At 36.4% G+C, this 17,250-nt stretch overlaps 1 long non-coding RNA gene across 1 annotated transcript; it reads right to left on the minus strand.

The window, feature by feature from the left end:
* Positions 1-57: 57 nt before the first annotated feature.
* Positions 58-11,560, minus strand: LOC139966129 (uncharacterized). Its single transcript, XR_011792478.1, has 5 exons — positions 10,696-11,560; positions 9,235-9,361; positions 7,466-7,577; positions 2,787-2,945; positions 58-2,224 (listed from the first exon to the last, which is right to left on the minus strand). It is a non-coding gene; the product is annotated as an uncharacterized lncRNA (long non-coding RNA).
* Between the last annotated feature and the right edge of the window lie 5,690 nt (positions 11,561-17,250).

Genomic DNA, 17,250 nt, shown 5'->3' on the forward strand with positions numbered 1-17,250 from the left:
ATTCACTGAATTTTGAATAAACCATCACTTACTAACAAAAGCAAAGATTTTTATCAATCAAGTTGACAAAATATAGCAAAAATTTAATATATGATTATTTTTGGTATGATTTTCCCAAAGCGAACATAAAATGCAAGTATTTTTTGATAAATAGTCATTTTGGGGCAAAATGGATATATTGTACAATATTTTTTGTATCTTTGGGGCGTTCCAATACACCCCAACTAGTTAAGTGTAGCAATACACCACTATGATAAATTGTATATATCTTTGGGACGTACCAGTACGCCTCAACCAGTTAAGTGTAGAAATGCACCTCTATGATAAATTGTATTTATCTTTGGGGCGTACCAGTACGCCCCAACCAGTTAAGTGTAGCAATACACCACTATGATTAATTATATATATCTTTGGGGCGTACCAGTACGCCCCAACCAGTTAAGTGTAGAAATATACCTTATATCTTTGGGGCGTACCAGTACGCCCCAACCAGTTAAGTGTAGCAATAGACCACTATGCTAAATTGTATAAATCTTTGGGGCGTACCAGTACGCCCCAACCAGTTTAGTGTAGAAATGCACCTCTATGATATATTGTATTTATCTTTGGGGCGTACCAGTACGCCCCAACCAGTTAAATGTTGAAATATACCACTATGATAAATTGTATATATCTTTGGGGCGTACCAGTACGCCCCAACCAGTTAAGTGTAGAAATATACCTCTATGATAAATTGTATATATCTTTGGGGCATACCAGTACGCCCCAACCAGTTAAAGTGTAGCAATAGACCACTATGATAAATTGTATATATCTTTGGGGCGTACCAGTACGCCCCAACCAGTTAAGTGTAGAAATATACCTCTATGATAAATTGTATATATCTTTGGGGCGTACCAGTACGCCCCAACCAGTTAAAGTGTAGCAATAGACCACTATGATAAATTGTATATATCTTTGGGGCGTACCAGTACGCCCCAACCAGTTAAGTGTAGAAATATACCTCTATGATAAATTGTATATATCTTTGGGGCGTACCAGTACGCCCCAACCAGTTAAAGTGTAGCAATAGACCACTATGATAAATTGTATATATCTTTGGGGCGTACCAGTACGCCCCAACCAGTTAAGTGTAGCAATACACCACTATGATTAATTATATATATCTTTGGGGCGTACCAGTACGCCCCAACCAGTTAAATGTTGAAATATACCACTATGATAAATTGTATATATCTTTGGGGCGTACCAGTACGCCCCAACCAGTTAAGTGTAGAAATATACCTCTATGATAAATTGTATATATCTTTGGGGCGTACCAGTACGCCCCAACCAGTTAAGTGTAGCAATAGACCACTATGATAAATTGTATATATCTTTGGGGCGTACCAGTACGCCCCAACCAGTTTAGAGTAGAAATACACCCCTATGATAAATTGTATATATCTTTGGGGCGTACCAGTACGCCCCAACCAGTTAAGTGTAGCAATACACCAAGAAAATTGTGTGTGTTTCTCAAAACTACATATCTTCTTTTACACAAGTTGTTGCAAGAAAATAAGAGTACACACTGCCCAATCAATAGTATGTGTAAAACATAAGGTTTCCTAGTTATTCAGCTCAAATTCTTTATCTATAGCTGCATATCTTTCTTTCAAGTCACAGACTTCCCTCTTTGGAAGGCGATTTTTATGGGTTAAATTTAAGTCCCAGAACATTAAGGAATGGAAAGAAACTGATGGTGTGTATGGCTGCATATTTCTTCCTTGGCCACAGTCTAGCAGTTTCCAGTCTCCAGTCCAGGATCCCCTCATCCAATGTAAAATAACCTCATCCTTTTCAATTTTAGTGACTTCTCCAAAGTATGGTCGTGTGCTTGAATCAATGAGGTTTACGGCTGCTATATTCCCAACTTTAATATAGTCAGATACTTCAATAACTTCTTTCGCAAAGTTATAACATTTATATATATCACCACTCTGAAGATCTTCAACTCTAAAAGCAAGGAGCAGAAGGGCAGAAGGACAGAAGATAGCAGTTCTTATTCTCCCTGTAACAATTATCCATTTGCAAAAACAGATCCTTCCCAAGAGTATCCTTGTGCTTCACTAGTGTCCACAAATTGCATGTAATGGTCATGTTTGAATCATGTTGGATATGCTTCAGATCAGTCATAACATATATGCAAACTTGTCACATGGACCTTTAGTGTGAATTAGACCACCTGAAAAGAAAGAGAAGAATGAATATATATATACTACTTCATTGACATGTATGATAAAGAGGTTGTTATTACTTGTTTTCTGCTGTTAAATAAAGTTTGATAATTAACCTACTATGTGCTTTAACAAAACAAAACAGTCACATAATATTTGATGGATACTAAGGCCATTATCTTTATGACAACAACAAATAAAGAACAGAATTGATTTGACCTCAACCAAAACAATAGGAACACTAGACTTCTTGTAACCTTAGGTGTCCATCCTTATACTATTTATGAAGATAATCAAACTTCCCCTCTTGAGACATTGTGTTGTAAAACAAGGCATCATACAAACAAACACCCTGTATAAACACCCACACACACATGCTGCTCACGCACATACATACTGTACTATACACCAACATGACATTACAATTTCATACTGTAGGATTACAATTTCTCGGAAACCAGAAAACATGATGGTTACACTTATAATGACATAAACACTTTCCGTCTTGTGCACTCTTAGGTCACTTCACAATACCATGGAGGTAAAACAGACCTCCATGATAATACTGACCTGTTATGTGGATGTGGATGTTTTACATCCTTATCACTCTGGACAAAATGTGGCAGATCAGTCTTTGATTGGTCCATTCCATCGACTATAAGGGTATTCAGTTCCAAAGAAACCTGGCACGCCTTAGTGCGGGCAAGATGTTACTGCTCTCCTTTTGACCTAGTAAAAATAGAACATATAATGATACAAAATAAACTCTTAACTGATACAGGGTTTACGATATCAGATAAGAAATATTGATTTGAGTTTTGATCCAATATCATTTGAGAAATAATGTAAATGATATATGGGTCAATCCATGTCAAATCAACAGATTTTTGGGTCGATTCCACGTCGACCCTCTTAGAATCGCCTGGAACTGATATGGTGTCCTGCCATATGTCTCAAAGGATGAAATTGGGCAAAAAAAAGATTTGAAAACTTTTTCGTTGCTAGGTTACGACCCCGCCTAGCAACCAACTTAAAGTGGCGAAAATGAGAGTTACATCAGCCATGCTAACAACATTAAAACCTATTGAAATGTATTAAAAGGGTTCTGTCTAATACTCTTTGACTCCAACCCCCCCCCCACACCCTCCCCATAGTGCACTATGCATATTTGTATACATGCATACAGTATGTGACTGACTTTTACTGCAAAGAGACTGCATAAACATGCATTCAAGGTATACTGAATTATTGGTATGGTCCACAGTGTGCACTATATATGTGTGTACATGTTCAGTACAGTGTTATTTTACACCAAGTACTATTAAATACACACTGTCCAAAATAATGAACAGTATACACACTGTACATGTATTTACTGGTTAAACATTCCTTTTAAATTATTGAAAGTCTTTTAATTTACTGAATTAGCAAACGAATTATACACTACATTGCAAATATTTAAAAAGACATTGAAATATGCACTATGCACTATATATGTGTGTACATGTTCAGTACAGTGTTATTCTACACCAATTACTATTAAATAAACACTGTCCAAAAACATGTACAGTACACACTGCACATTTATGTACTGGTTAAACATTCCTTTTAAATTATTGAAAGTCTTTTAATTATTGAATTAGCAAAAGCATACACTAAATTGCAAATATTTAAAATGATATTGAAATATGCACAGTATTGAATGGAATGACCAGTACACAGTGTGTACTGTACATGATTGTGGACAGTGTGTATTTATTTAGTGCTTGGTGTAAAAATAACACTGTACTGAACATTTACACACGTATGGGTCAATCCATGCCAAATCAACAGTGGCCTCCACGTCGACCCTCTCAGAATCGCCTGAAATTGATATGGTGTCTTGCCATATGTCTCAAAGGATGAAATTGGGCAAAAATTTTTTTTTTTAAATTTTCCTTGCTAGGATACGGCCCCGCCTAGCAACCAAATCCAGATTGCATTTTAAGAGCCCTTAATTTGTGTCAAGTTTGGAGGCATTTTTTGCATAAATGTTAAGTATTTTATGTCTGATATTGCAGATATTGTGGAAGACATGTGGCCAGTTTTCGAATTTAGCTAATTTTGAGGAAAATTTACGGTCTCATTTTTTCGTAGCAAGTATTTAAAATGGCAGAAAATGAGATAGGGTCTTTTCTGGCCCTACTTTGAGTGTGCTCTATATTCACAAGCAGAGGCATGTTTGAGTTTTAATTTCCATAGGATCCTTGTCCAGTGGTAGTTGTACGGGAAAAGTGCAAAAAAAAAGTCAAGCGGGTCGTACGTTTTACGAACAGCGCCCTCAAACTTAAGAAATCTCACTTCTGGCCCTAATTGGGGGTCCATTTTGGGCCTGTGGGTATTTTTTAATTTTTTTTTAAATAGCATTTTTCAGGAGCGTATTGACCCTATTTTTAAAAACTCAAGTCAAAAAGCTGTGTATTTTGTGTTATCTACTTAAATTTACGACTCGAAAATTGCGAAAATCACTTCGTTCATATGTATGAAAATGCTTGCACAAGCCGATTTGAGTACTTCAAATGACAACAACTTCTTAGCATTAGCATACAGGTGCTTAACAATTAGGAGGGTGGTCCACTAGCATAAGGACTACAAATAAACTGCATTTTCAGGGTCATATGCCCAACGATGCCTGTGAACAGCGCCCTCAAACATCACATTTTACCAATATTTTGGGCTATTTTGGCATTTCAAGGTCAAATTTGGTCACAATTAAAAGTTTTATTTTCGGTTTTTAATACAAAATTAGTAAGATATGTATAGGTATGATGCACAGAATGAGCTAAAACATCTTTTATATTAGTTATTAATGCTCTGATGAGCAGCTTAAAGTGGCGTATATGAGAGTTACATCAGCTCTACAGAAACATGCTTGCGAGGGCAAACAGTGGTAACATTGTATCTTCATTCAAAGAGATGTTAAACAATATTAGAAATTATTGAAATGTATTTATTAAAAGTATTCTGTCTAATACTCTTTGACTCCCTCTCACCCCCACCCCCCCCCCCCAACACCCTCCCCATAGTGCACTATGCAGATTTGTATGCATACAGTATGTGACTGACTTTTACTGCATAGAGACTGCATAAACATGCATATACTGAATGTTTTGGTATGGTAATCTTCTGCTTAAAATTGTCTGTATGCATGTAACCCACCCCTCCCACCCACATCCTCTACCCAACCCTATATCAGAATAGAAAATGAATGTGAACCAGTGCGTACAGTGTGCACTATATACTGTATGTGTGTACATGTATGTTCTGTACAGTGTTATTTTACACCAAGTACTATTTAAATACACACTGTCCAAAATCATGTACAGTACTGTATACACACTGTACATATATGTATGTACTGGTTAAAAATTCCTTTTAAAATATTAAAAGTCTTTTAATTTAGTGAATTAGAAAATGCATACACTTCATTGCAAATATTTAAAAAGACATTGAAATATGCACAGTATGCACTATGCAGTGTGCACTATATATGTGTGTACATGTTCAGTACAGTGTTATTTTTCACCAAGCACTTGAAAATAAACACTGTACAAAATCATGTACAGTATACACACTGCACATTTATGTACTGGTTAAACATTCCTTATAAATTATTGAAAGTCTTTTAATTTATTGAATTAGCAAAAGCATACACTACATTTCAAATATTTAAAATGACATTGATATATGCACAGTATTGAATGGAATGACCAGTACACAGTGTGTACTGTACATGATTGTGGACAGTGTGTATTTTATTTGCTTGGTGTAAAATAACACACATACTGAACATGTACACACATATATAGTGCACACTGTACGCACTGGTTCACAATTTTCTATTCTGATATAGGGTTGGGTAGAGGATGTGGGTGGGAGGGGTGGGTTACATGCATACAGACAATTTGAAGCAGAAGATTACCATACCAAAACATTCAGTATACCTTGAATGCATGTTTATGCAGTCTCTATGCAGTAAAAGTCAGTCACATACTGTGTGTATACAAATCTGCTTAGTGCACTATGGGGAGGGTGCTGGGGGTGGGGGTGAGAGGGAGTCAAAGAGTATTAGACAGAACACTTTTAATAAATACATTTCAATAGTTTCTAATGTTGTTTAACATCTCCTTGAATGAAGATACAATGTTACCACTGTTTGCCCTCGCAAGCATGTTTCTGTAGAGCTGATGTAACTCTCATACGCCACTTTAAGCTGCTCATCAGAGCATTAATAACTAATATAAAAGATGTTTTAGCTCATTCTTTGCATCATAACTATACATATATCTTACTAGTTTTGTATTAAAAACCAAAAAAAAAATTTTTAATTGTGACCAAATTTGACCTTGAAATGCCCAAAATAGCCCAACATATTGGTAAAATGTGATGTTTAAGGGTGCTGTTCACAGACATCGTTCAACATATGACCCTGGAAATGCAGTTTATTTGTGGTCCTTATGCTAGTAGACCACCCTCTTAATTGTTAAGCACCTGTATGCTAATGCTAAGAAGTTGTTGTCATTTGAATTACTCAAATCGGCTTGTGCAAGCATTTTCATACATATGAACGAGGTGATTTTCGCAATTTTCGAGTCAGAAATTTGAGTAGATAACACAAAATACACAACTTTCTTACTTGAGTTTCTAAAAATAGGGTCAATACGCTCCTGAAAAATGGTATTTAAAAAAAAAAATTGAAATATACCCACAGGCCCAAAATGGACCCCCAATTAGGGCCAGAAGTGAGATTTCTTAAGTTTGAGGGCGCTGTTCATAAAACGTACCACCCACTTGACTTTTTTTTGCACTTTTCCCGTACAACTACTACTGGGCAAGGATCCCATGGAAATTAAAACTCAAACATGCCTTTGCTTGTGAATATAGAGCACACTCAGAGTAGGGCCAGAAAAGGCCCCTATCTCATTTTCTGCCATTTTAATTACTTGTTACGAAAAATTGAGACCGATCCAATGACCTTTCTCTGAACTTTAGGGTTTATCATCTTAGTTAGGGCTACTATATCCAATTTGTAGTTCAAGCAAGTTTTTGAAAGAGATAAGTGTTAACTAGGAGCATCACTGACACACCCACACATATAGAGGACTTGAAGGAATAGATAGTCTTTCTATTGCTTTTGACTTCTGCAAGGATTCAAAAAGGAAAGCAGACATCAACTTTTAATTCTAAATTAGTAAAATATTTTGACTCACTTAAGATGATTAAGATGAACTTCTTGCAATTGTCGGCATTCTTCATTTTCCTTTCCACTCCTTGTTCTTTCCGCTACCTCTTTCAAGTACCACCCACAGTAAACTCAGTCGTCTAGAAAAATATAATGTTGAAATACTTTAATTAAGCATTTAAAGTATAAGTTTTACTTCACACAATGGTGTAAAATTGAACTGCTTAACCTAATCAAGAAAAAGTTATGTAGTGATTAGTGATAGAGTTTTATTGTGTCAATTTGAACCATGTTGTTTTTATGAATACCCATAGAATAATGCAATGAGCATGTTGAAATTGTTTACTAATTATAACTGAAGTTAAGCATTCTTTTAGGTACTTTAGAGAATTCCTTTAAAGGAGTATAGGGTGTTGAGAGTAGCTAATTGAGAAAAGAACAAGTAAAGCTGTACAACATCTTCTCATGTTATTTATTAGACCAATTGATAGGGATGTTTGGAAATAAGACCCTAATCATTTTCCCAGACAGTTGAGGTAAATGTCCTCAAAGGTGGAAATTAAAACAATTAAAGAAGTTTGACCAAAGGTAAGCATATTTCAATTTCTGGCATATTTGGGGGAACTTTCTGAAAATGTCACTATCTAAGGGAGTTGTTCATTGACATTTCAGCAGAAAGCACTTTTACTCCTGATTTGAGTGGAGGTTGCAATCAAACTTATGTCACATGTTCTTTAGAACTTCTTTAAATCAAAATTTTTGACAATAATTCTAATGTTTTTAAGGAATGATAATGCAGCTTTAGTGGCACACTAGCTGTGAGGTGTATTCTCTCCAGTATGTACAGTACAGTCTTTGTGCTTGCTGAAGCTGAAGCTAACAATAGAGACACATGAATTTTTCTGAAGAAATGTTTAATGGACTGCACATGTAGTTAACTAAACAGATTAAATGTCACTGGATTGTATGAAGTTAAAGCCTCCATAGTCAGCAAAGATAAAAGGATGCAATGCCTGTGGTTTTGACACCCCGGGCTATACAGTAACCCACCAATTGTGATTGATCAGCAGACCATGTACAGTACTTGAAAGTTATCATTTGTAATGTACACAGCTATTGTTTGTGTGATAATTCTGGCAAAACAGTCTTACAACAACACTTTCGACCTCACAAGTTTCAGTTTACTTTATCAATGTCTTCATGCTAGTTAATCAATTTAAAGCTACTAGGCTAGCTATGAGGAATTTGAAATTTTATTCCCCTTTTCCCATGCAATGTATGCAACAATAACTGTCATAAATCCATGCACATTCACAAGATAAAATAATTAGGAATCTTGAACTCTTTTAAAGATTTCCATAAAGTATTCCTTGGAAATGATGCTTTGTTCACCAATGCCAATTTCTATCATTTCCTACTTCATGCGTGTGCATGGAGAGAAGTCTTTGTGTATGACACTGGAAGGTGCACTTCTGTTTTGTGGGGCATGTAATCTCCAATATGTTCAAATAAACACCTCATCCAAGCTAGTGCAAATGGAGTTTTTGTTCTCATCCTTTTCTTGCCTTTATTGCCATGAATTGCATTTTTCTTGCCAACTTGAAATTATTTCAGACAATCTTTGAATAACTTGCTACTAATACCAAAGAACATACAAAATGCTTTCTCACATACAATCTTCCCACCAATTACATAAATAGAACAAGATTTGTCTCAGGTGTGACATGATCTTTCCTGATGAATCCAAATCTTGTCCAGAGTGAATTGCTTTAGCTAAGTTTCCCTCACTTCACTAACCTCTAGAAAAGACTGTTCTAGGTCATCGTAAGAAAGCGATTTGATACAGCTACCATCACAGCAATCAGATTGGAACATAGGCAGTGGATCAAATGCTTGATTGGGTCTCCTTCGTTTTTTCTCACTCCTGGTAAAAAAAAAAGGTTTTGATCACATGAAGAAATTGATGCAGAAAATTCTCTGGCAATACCAAAGCTACTGCTACTACTTCCATTTGAACTTATGTCAAGGTACAACCACAGCGAATCATTTGTTGTATCTGGAGAAATACTGTAGTACTGATGTTGTGACTCACAGTGACTGCCCCATTCAAACGGCAGTGAAAGTTTTGTTTTAGTATGATTATTTAAAGTTGGTTCCTCTTCCAAATTTTCCATTTCATTATCCATGCTCACGTTCCTTTTAAGTGTATTAGGTAGGGATGTATTTCCCTTGCTTTTGTGTGGAGATAAGAAAAGAGTTGGCTCAATGTCCAATTTGTCAGGATCATCCTCTTTACATTCTGACAGAAAACTGGTAATTTGTTAAAATTTGTAAGGGTTCCTTCACACATTTTGTTTCCCATGTAAGTGGAGCACAATGACAAATGAGCACAACTAAATCTTCATTTACTCAGCTGCACACCACAATAATATGAGCCATGAATGTGAAACAGTATCCAAAGGCATGCATTGAAAGAGTAAGTCCTCACAGCATGACCACTGCTCAACAGTTTTACTCCCTTTCTGTGGTTAACCCTGCTTTTGAAGACTGTATATATTCACTGTTGGTTGCTGCAGTATAGACTGCCTTACACTGTGATATGAACTGGCTAGGTGTCATATGATCCTTTATTGACACACTGTTTGACCACAACCAAAGAGGCAAAGTTTTCAGGTTTTATTTCCACAATGGAGTTGCAATCAGGCAAGACAATATTGTTGTGATTGATTGCTTCTGAGGTTAGTACTTTATGCAGACTGTGTAGCCCTGTTATGAAATCTTGCACATCTGTGAGGTACTGTATGTGGATGTATGGAGGGAGAGGACTTCTCCAATGTCAGTATCAATGCTGCAATGTTGAAAAGTGAATTTTTAGTTGACAATATTTTGTCGAAATGGTAGTGTTCTACCAAACTTCAGTACAACTTGTAAAAAAGGACAAAACTCATTAACTTCAATAAAATAGCCTGACCTTCAATAATTTTCCTAGCCATTGGGACACAGTCCCTAGTTCCCACAATCACACATAGTGAGAGCAACAAATGTGAGTAAAAATCTGCACACTGGACCATGCAGGGACATATATATGCCAAAACTGTTATTTGTGTTTTGTTATTTTTTTCTTGGGGGGAGGGGCATGTTTGTAACTGGAAAAGCCTGAAATAAATTATAGCAATATGCACTATGTACAGTATGCAATAATGAAGTATATGAGCATATTTGCTGCTATAAAGATTAAATTTGAAAATTAGCACTTACCTAAGTTCTTAAATCTGTTCTTGGACTTGTGCTTTTATACAAGATCCAGATCAGATCCTCTGATTTTATCAGACGATCATCTCTCCACGGGGTAAACTGATGCATTGATCAAGTCGCATTTGCACTCGAGCCGTACTATGGATCTGATCCTTGCCCGGGCCGGTAAAAAATTCGGATTGGAAATGTGTCACTCGCAGCCGGAAATCGCGTACTAGTAGTACATTTGGTCCAAAAATTTCGTTTTCAAGGTTCATGGCCTAGAGTGACAATGCTACGTAAGATTCATAGGTCAGTTATGATTATTATGTTGTATTGTATCGACGATGGTCAGGAATTCAGGATGCAAGCTTTTTACGAAAAACACCCGATTTCGAAGAAGAGTTGACGATAAAAATCGTGTCAGTATGGACGCTAGCAACAAGTGTAGAATTTAAAACGATAGGCTCAATATTCGGAGTTGCCCTGGGACAGGGAGTACAACGTATGTGTCATAACACACGATGTTTTTGTGCGATTACACTTACAGTATCTACTGTACTACCAGGGAGTTGTAATGGGTTGCGGCACAGCTGATCTGTCAATCACTTAAAACTAGTACGGGGTGGCCAAAGGTCATTTACGGTTAGCATAATAATAATCAGGGTTACCAGCGACAAGTAACAAAAAAACGTTAGATTTGCCAAAATAAAACCCCAGAAAACGCTAGATAATCAGTTTCACTCACTTGTTATGTGTTGTTTTCAATAATTCGTTGACTGTTCGTTGCACTGATTCATATCATAGGCAGTCTAGTGATTATTTTAACAAGTTAAAACGGTTAATAACAATCAGGAAATAATACAAGAAAATTAACTGTGGATTTTAAACCCAAGAATGAAAAACCCATTAATATTAAAGCAGTTCACGCGGTATTATAGTGTAAAAGCCACGGAAGCCTATAAATATATTTTATTGGGTTGCCAAGTGGTAATTTGGTCTCAAAGTTTCAGAAAACAAAGTAATTATTTTGTGAATTACCGATTTGGTGCGATTTTTGATAAAACGTATGCTGGAACCCTAGAAAGGTGAAAAAAAATACGCTAGATCTATTGTGTGAAAAGGCTAACTCTGGTAACCTTTATAATAGTACTGTAGTAGACTTGTTTAGTTGTACTGCGTAAAAATATGCACTATGCGGAGTTCTCATCAGTATTACTTGTCAAACACACATGCATATAGTCTTATTTGTGTTAGGTTAGCCTTTCTGTAGAAGTATTCATTTGTGGTTTACATGGATACATTTGGAAAATGTCGCTTTCACTTGTGTAAACAGTAGCACGGTGGGGTATGGGGGCAGGGGCATGGAGATCTGCCCCACATCGATGCTAACCCCAGCTCCCAACGACTTTGCTGATGCTATATAAACAACGGTCGACCTGACCACCTCCCCTCCCCCTCCCCACCCCAAAAAAAATAGCTGCATGCTTGTAAGATAAATTATGGTATATTTTTTCAGCCAGCTTGTGATCATAACATTAAAATCACTTGCTATAAAGAATATCATTATATCCCCACCCCCCCCCGCCTCACCTATACACATACACATACACATTTCTGTTGCGACAAGTCCATTACAATACAGTCCTAGCCGACGGCGCTCAACCCTCCGATTTTCTACAGCCATAGCTATTTTCACTTAATTAATCGCACTAACATTGACAATACATTTAAAGCCTCCTAATGTAGCAAAATACATCAAACTTCCATGATAATTTTGGAAAACAGTAAAATGCTTGTGTCTAATTGATAGGGTTATTTTAATTTTGTTTGGAGTATAATTATACAAATTAACCAATTTACTCTGTGCATTGTGATCAACTCCTAGCTGAATAATGTTACTATATAAAGGAAAATACCTAGTCTCCAACAAAAGAGGGAAAAAACACATTTTAGCAACAAGATGGAATAGAGGGCGTACTTTTTTGCGACGTGGAAAACACACATATCTCTGGATCTAAAGGTGTTACAAAATCATCCTTTACATATGTCATTGTCATTAACACAATTAAAAAGATGGGTAAAATTCAAGGTCATATGTATCAATTTGAGAAAAATATCATGTATATATTTTACAACCAAAATTGTTTATTCGCCGACTCTAGGCATATACTCTCATTTAGGATTTGTTCACATTCAGCACTTCTTATTGATTAATATTTTCGGAAATAAGATTGGAAACTGATATGCAGAAGTTATACACAAAATCTATCACATTTAGGGTTGAGGATCTCGCCACCACCTATAGTTAGTGATGTATTGAATTCGTATAGATTATGCCCGCACGTCATTGGGGTTTAAATTTTGTAATTTTTGTGAAATAATATGTGATACGGAAAAACAGATGTACTTCGGGTTCTTCATCCATCATTACTGTCCTCTTTCATGTAGTAAAGGGGGGGGGGGCACATCACTTACTTATGGAGGCACAATGTGTATTGTTAAATGCCGTCCAGGGGGAGGGGTGATAGGGGAGAGTTCTCCCTTCCACTTTGTGAATTTTGGATCAATTTTAAGGGTCCTCAGATGCAATCTGGTGCTATATTTAGCAACTTGAAGTAATTTTCGGGCTTGCATCTGTCCAATATTGATGTTTTTAATTTAGGCAAATAAAGATTTTTGTCTGAGTATTTTTTTTTTAACACTACAACCGCATCTGAAGAGGAAGGGCACCTGGGGCACGATTTTTTTCAGGCCCCAGCCCCCCCCCCCCCTTCGGCGACGCCACTGATGGGTACGTCAATGGTACTTAATGGTAACTGGTTTCTTACTATCATAGGAGGCACCCCATACTATAGCCCATCTATCAAAACGGGAAAAAGACATTACGATTAACATATATACATAGACAACATATGTACTGCACGCAGCCGCGTACACTACACATATACATATTGGTTAACATGCATGTGTGCCCACGCTTTCTTGTGCCCACGCTTAGGCATTGTGCCCACGCTTGAGAAAGTATGACTGAAATATAGTAGTCTTCACAGAAACTGTTTGAAAATTAAGCGATTTAGAAGGCATTAAAACCCAATACAAACGAGTAGACCCTTTAGGAACTGCACTATTTAAGAAGCCTATATATTACAAACTTTCTTGAATCCTCTTTCCGACCCCCCCCCCCCCCGCGCCTCTTTATTTTTCAAAGGTGTTGCATACGGGGAAGTTTTGGTCTCCAGTTAGGTTCAAACCTTGTTATATGCAACTATACAATAGGTTATTTCGAAGGCTTAAAGTTATGATGTATTGGCCCCATATATGCTACATATTAAAATATGGTCACCTTTGGGTAAAATTCTTAAACCGTTTGATTACCATCTAGGAGGAATTTTACCTCACTGGGAAATTCAGTCATCTATAGGTGCCTATGACATACCGATCTTGAGAGACATTTACATATTGGTATACGTTGTCGTATGTATCCGTGTCGGTTTCTTGAAAAATATACGAACTCAGAAGTTCAATGGTAATGCAGGACACTGCGAGTTTCGCCCGTGTATTATTCGACGTGCCGTGTGTATACGTACACTCAGGGACGTCGCTAGAGGGGTGGGGGTGTCTCACACCCACCCCCAATCTTTGTAAAACTGATGATAGTTGGAAAATTTGAGTGCGACAGTCCGAATTTCCGACTGTCTCACTCTAATTTTTCCGACTGTCGCACTCTAATTTCATATATTCTTGTAATTTGTGAGTGACCTACAATTTTCGATCAAAATTGACCTTTAATCAGTCATATTTACCACGTTTTCCTTGTCACATTTAGAAATTGTATCTCGCGTTCTTTATACTCCACCATACAAAACTTCGTGCGATTTTGAATACTGTACAAAGAAATGCCTAATAAAATTACTGTACAACGTATACGATAAAAACGCTCAATGCTTATCTACGGAAGCTTTAAAGTGCCATCAACATGAGAAAAACTTTGCCCCATAGGGTGAAATTTTTCAGTAAATTGTTTAGATAACAAGATAAAATCTTATAAAAAAAAAAAAAAATGTTGGATTGCTTAGTTGCTTTAACTGAGCAATTGAACAATTTTCTACAAAATGATTAATTGACAACTTATCATATCTCGTGAATTGGACATTTTGCTGCAAAATGTTCAGTTGTTCACTTCATTCCATCTGAGCAATGAAAAATTTTCTGCAAAATATTTAATTGACAACATATCTTATCTTGTCAATTGGACATGTTTTGGCAAAATGTTCAATTGTTCACTTCATTCCAATGGAGCAATTGAAAAATTTCTGCAAAATGTTCAATTGATTAGTAACTTATCGTATCAGTCGTCAACTCAACATTTTTCTGCAAAATGTTTAAGTGTTCATTTCATTCCATAATGCTCAGTTGGAATGATGTGAACAATTGAAATTGTTTTCATGCAAGTGATAAATAGCCTCCCCCCCCCCCAAGAAAATAATATTAAGCGCGCTAGGAAAAAGCACTGTATTTTGGGGTAATTCACTATGTCGTCGAATATAATTTGTTGAAAAATGGTTTTCCCCTTTGTTACATTAACATAGCTTTTGTAGTTAGTAGTCTATGTAGCCTATCAAGCAGATAACTCAACTCAGTTGCTTACCCGCTTAACCAGAGTGATTAATAAGTTTGTGAAGTGAGGGCCAGTGCTACAAATGTACCGCAAAAAAATCGGAACAAAATTGCAGTCGCGAAAGATGGGATGTCTGACTAACACTCACCGTATCGTTCACGAGTAGTGCGGGTTTGGGGGGGGGGGATACAAGGCAGCAGTCGGAATTTTCTGGCTCCAAAACCCATCCAGTTGGAATTTCAGCCACTGCATTCCCCCCCCCCCCACAACTTCAGGCCTTAGCTACGTCCCTGCGTACACTCACTTTAAAATTGCAAGGGACAACCTAAATGTATACAACCCTGTTGAATACTAAAAATATCCTAGTGGGAATGTGTGATAGTGAGTAATGATGTAAAATTTGTTGTACACATAGGTTAACGTTTCATTTATCTGTTCTTCAGGAATCACGCAATAACAGAAATTCAATGATATTTAACGGTAACGGGTCTAAGACTATAGTCAACTATCCCCATTCCCTCTTTTGTGGTATGTTATTTACATTTTCTATTGTGTACTTTGCAAAGAGGGCAATTATGTAGGTGAACAGGCTCCCGGTTCCGCTAACGTTTTAGTAATCACAAATAGTATATTTCGTGATAATTTGATCAGATTCCCCGTTTCCGAACATTTCAATCTTCATAGACATTCTCTCAAAAACTAAAAATGTATTTTAATTGCCTCGAACTTCAAATTCGCTACTGAACGTAAACGTAAAGAAATCGATTGGATCTTTCGTATTAAGTCACCGGCCTCGACAAAGACTTGGGACCCCTTAAGTGCCTTAACAACTATCAGTTCTACAAACATGTTATCCGTTCTTTGCTCATTCATCCGCTTCCTGTATAGTCATGGTTTATTTGGTTTTTAATTCCATCAATGCAACTTACACTTATCTAGCGTCAAACTTTCATTGTGTTAGTATATTTTGTACTTTTCATTCGACTGCCAAGTATTGCTAACGAAGGCCCCAAGGGGACCGAAATTCTAATATATTTTCTAAAACTTTACTCCTTATTTGTCAATTATGAGTCATATCTTATTTCTCTGGTTTTCTATAATAATAATAATAATAATAATATATATATATATATATATATATGTATATATATATATGTATATAGAAATATATATTTATGTATATATATATATATATATATATATATATATATATAAATATATATATATATATATATATATATATATATATATATATATATATATATATATATTATTGCAGCCTTATTTTCAATGAAATGCATCATATATTTGTTTAATGCAGCTTCTTTGTTATTCCCATCCATCCATACCTATCCACGTACATGCATTGCATACATACACTCACGCATGCACACATGCATACACCATGGAGGGAAAACTGTTTTTACCTCCATGGAGGTTAAACTGTTTTTACCTCCATTTTACCTGGTTTTTTTACCTGTTTTTGACCTCCATGCATACACATACTGGTAGGTATATAAATGATCCTATTCGCCAAACACACTGTTTTCATTATTTACAACTATAGTTCTAATTAAAGGCTAAGGCCATGGCATGTCGTCAACTTAAAAAACGTTAACCTTCATTTCCTGTGTGAGAGAACGCAACGTGATAGGAATGATTACGTAATATCATCTTTCATCGGCCCTCTCGATGTTGACCGCAAACGTGGAGATGTTCAACCAGACTTTGTTGTCTTTTTTCTACCACAAACATCCGCACTATTATTTGATATCGTTAATTTTCACTGTGGTAGTTGCATACACATACGTATACGTTTGTTAGACCAGGGAGTTGTTCAGACCGCCAACGTATTTATACACTGACAAGGTTAGACTGCTCATGCACGGATGCACCAAACGCAAAATCGTAGAGCCGAAGTTGCGAAAAAGTTCGAAACGCCTAAATAATAATTTTAT

Source organism: Apostichopus japonicus, chromosome 4 (genome assembly GCF_037975245.1).
Source record: "Apostichopus japonicus isolate 1M-3 chromosome 4, ASM3797524v1, whole genome shotgun sequence".
Taxonomy (NCBI): Eukaryota; Metazoa; Echinodermata; class Holothuroidea; order Aspidochirotida; family Stichopodidae; genus Apostichopus; species Apostichopus japonicus.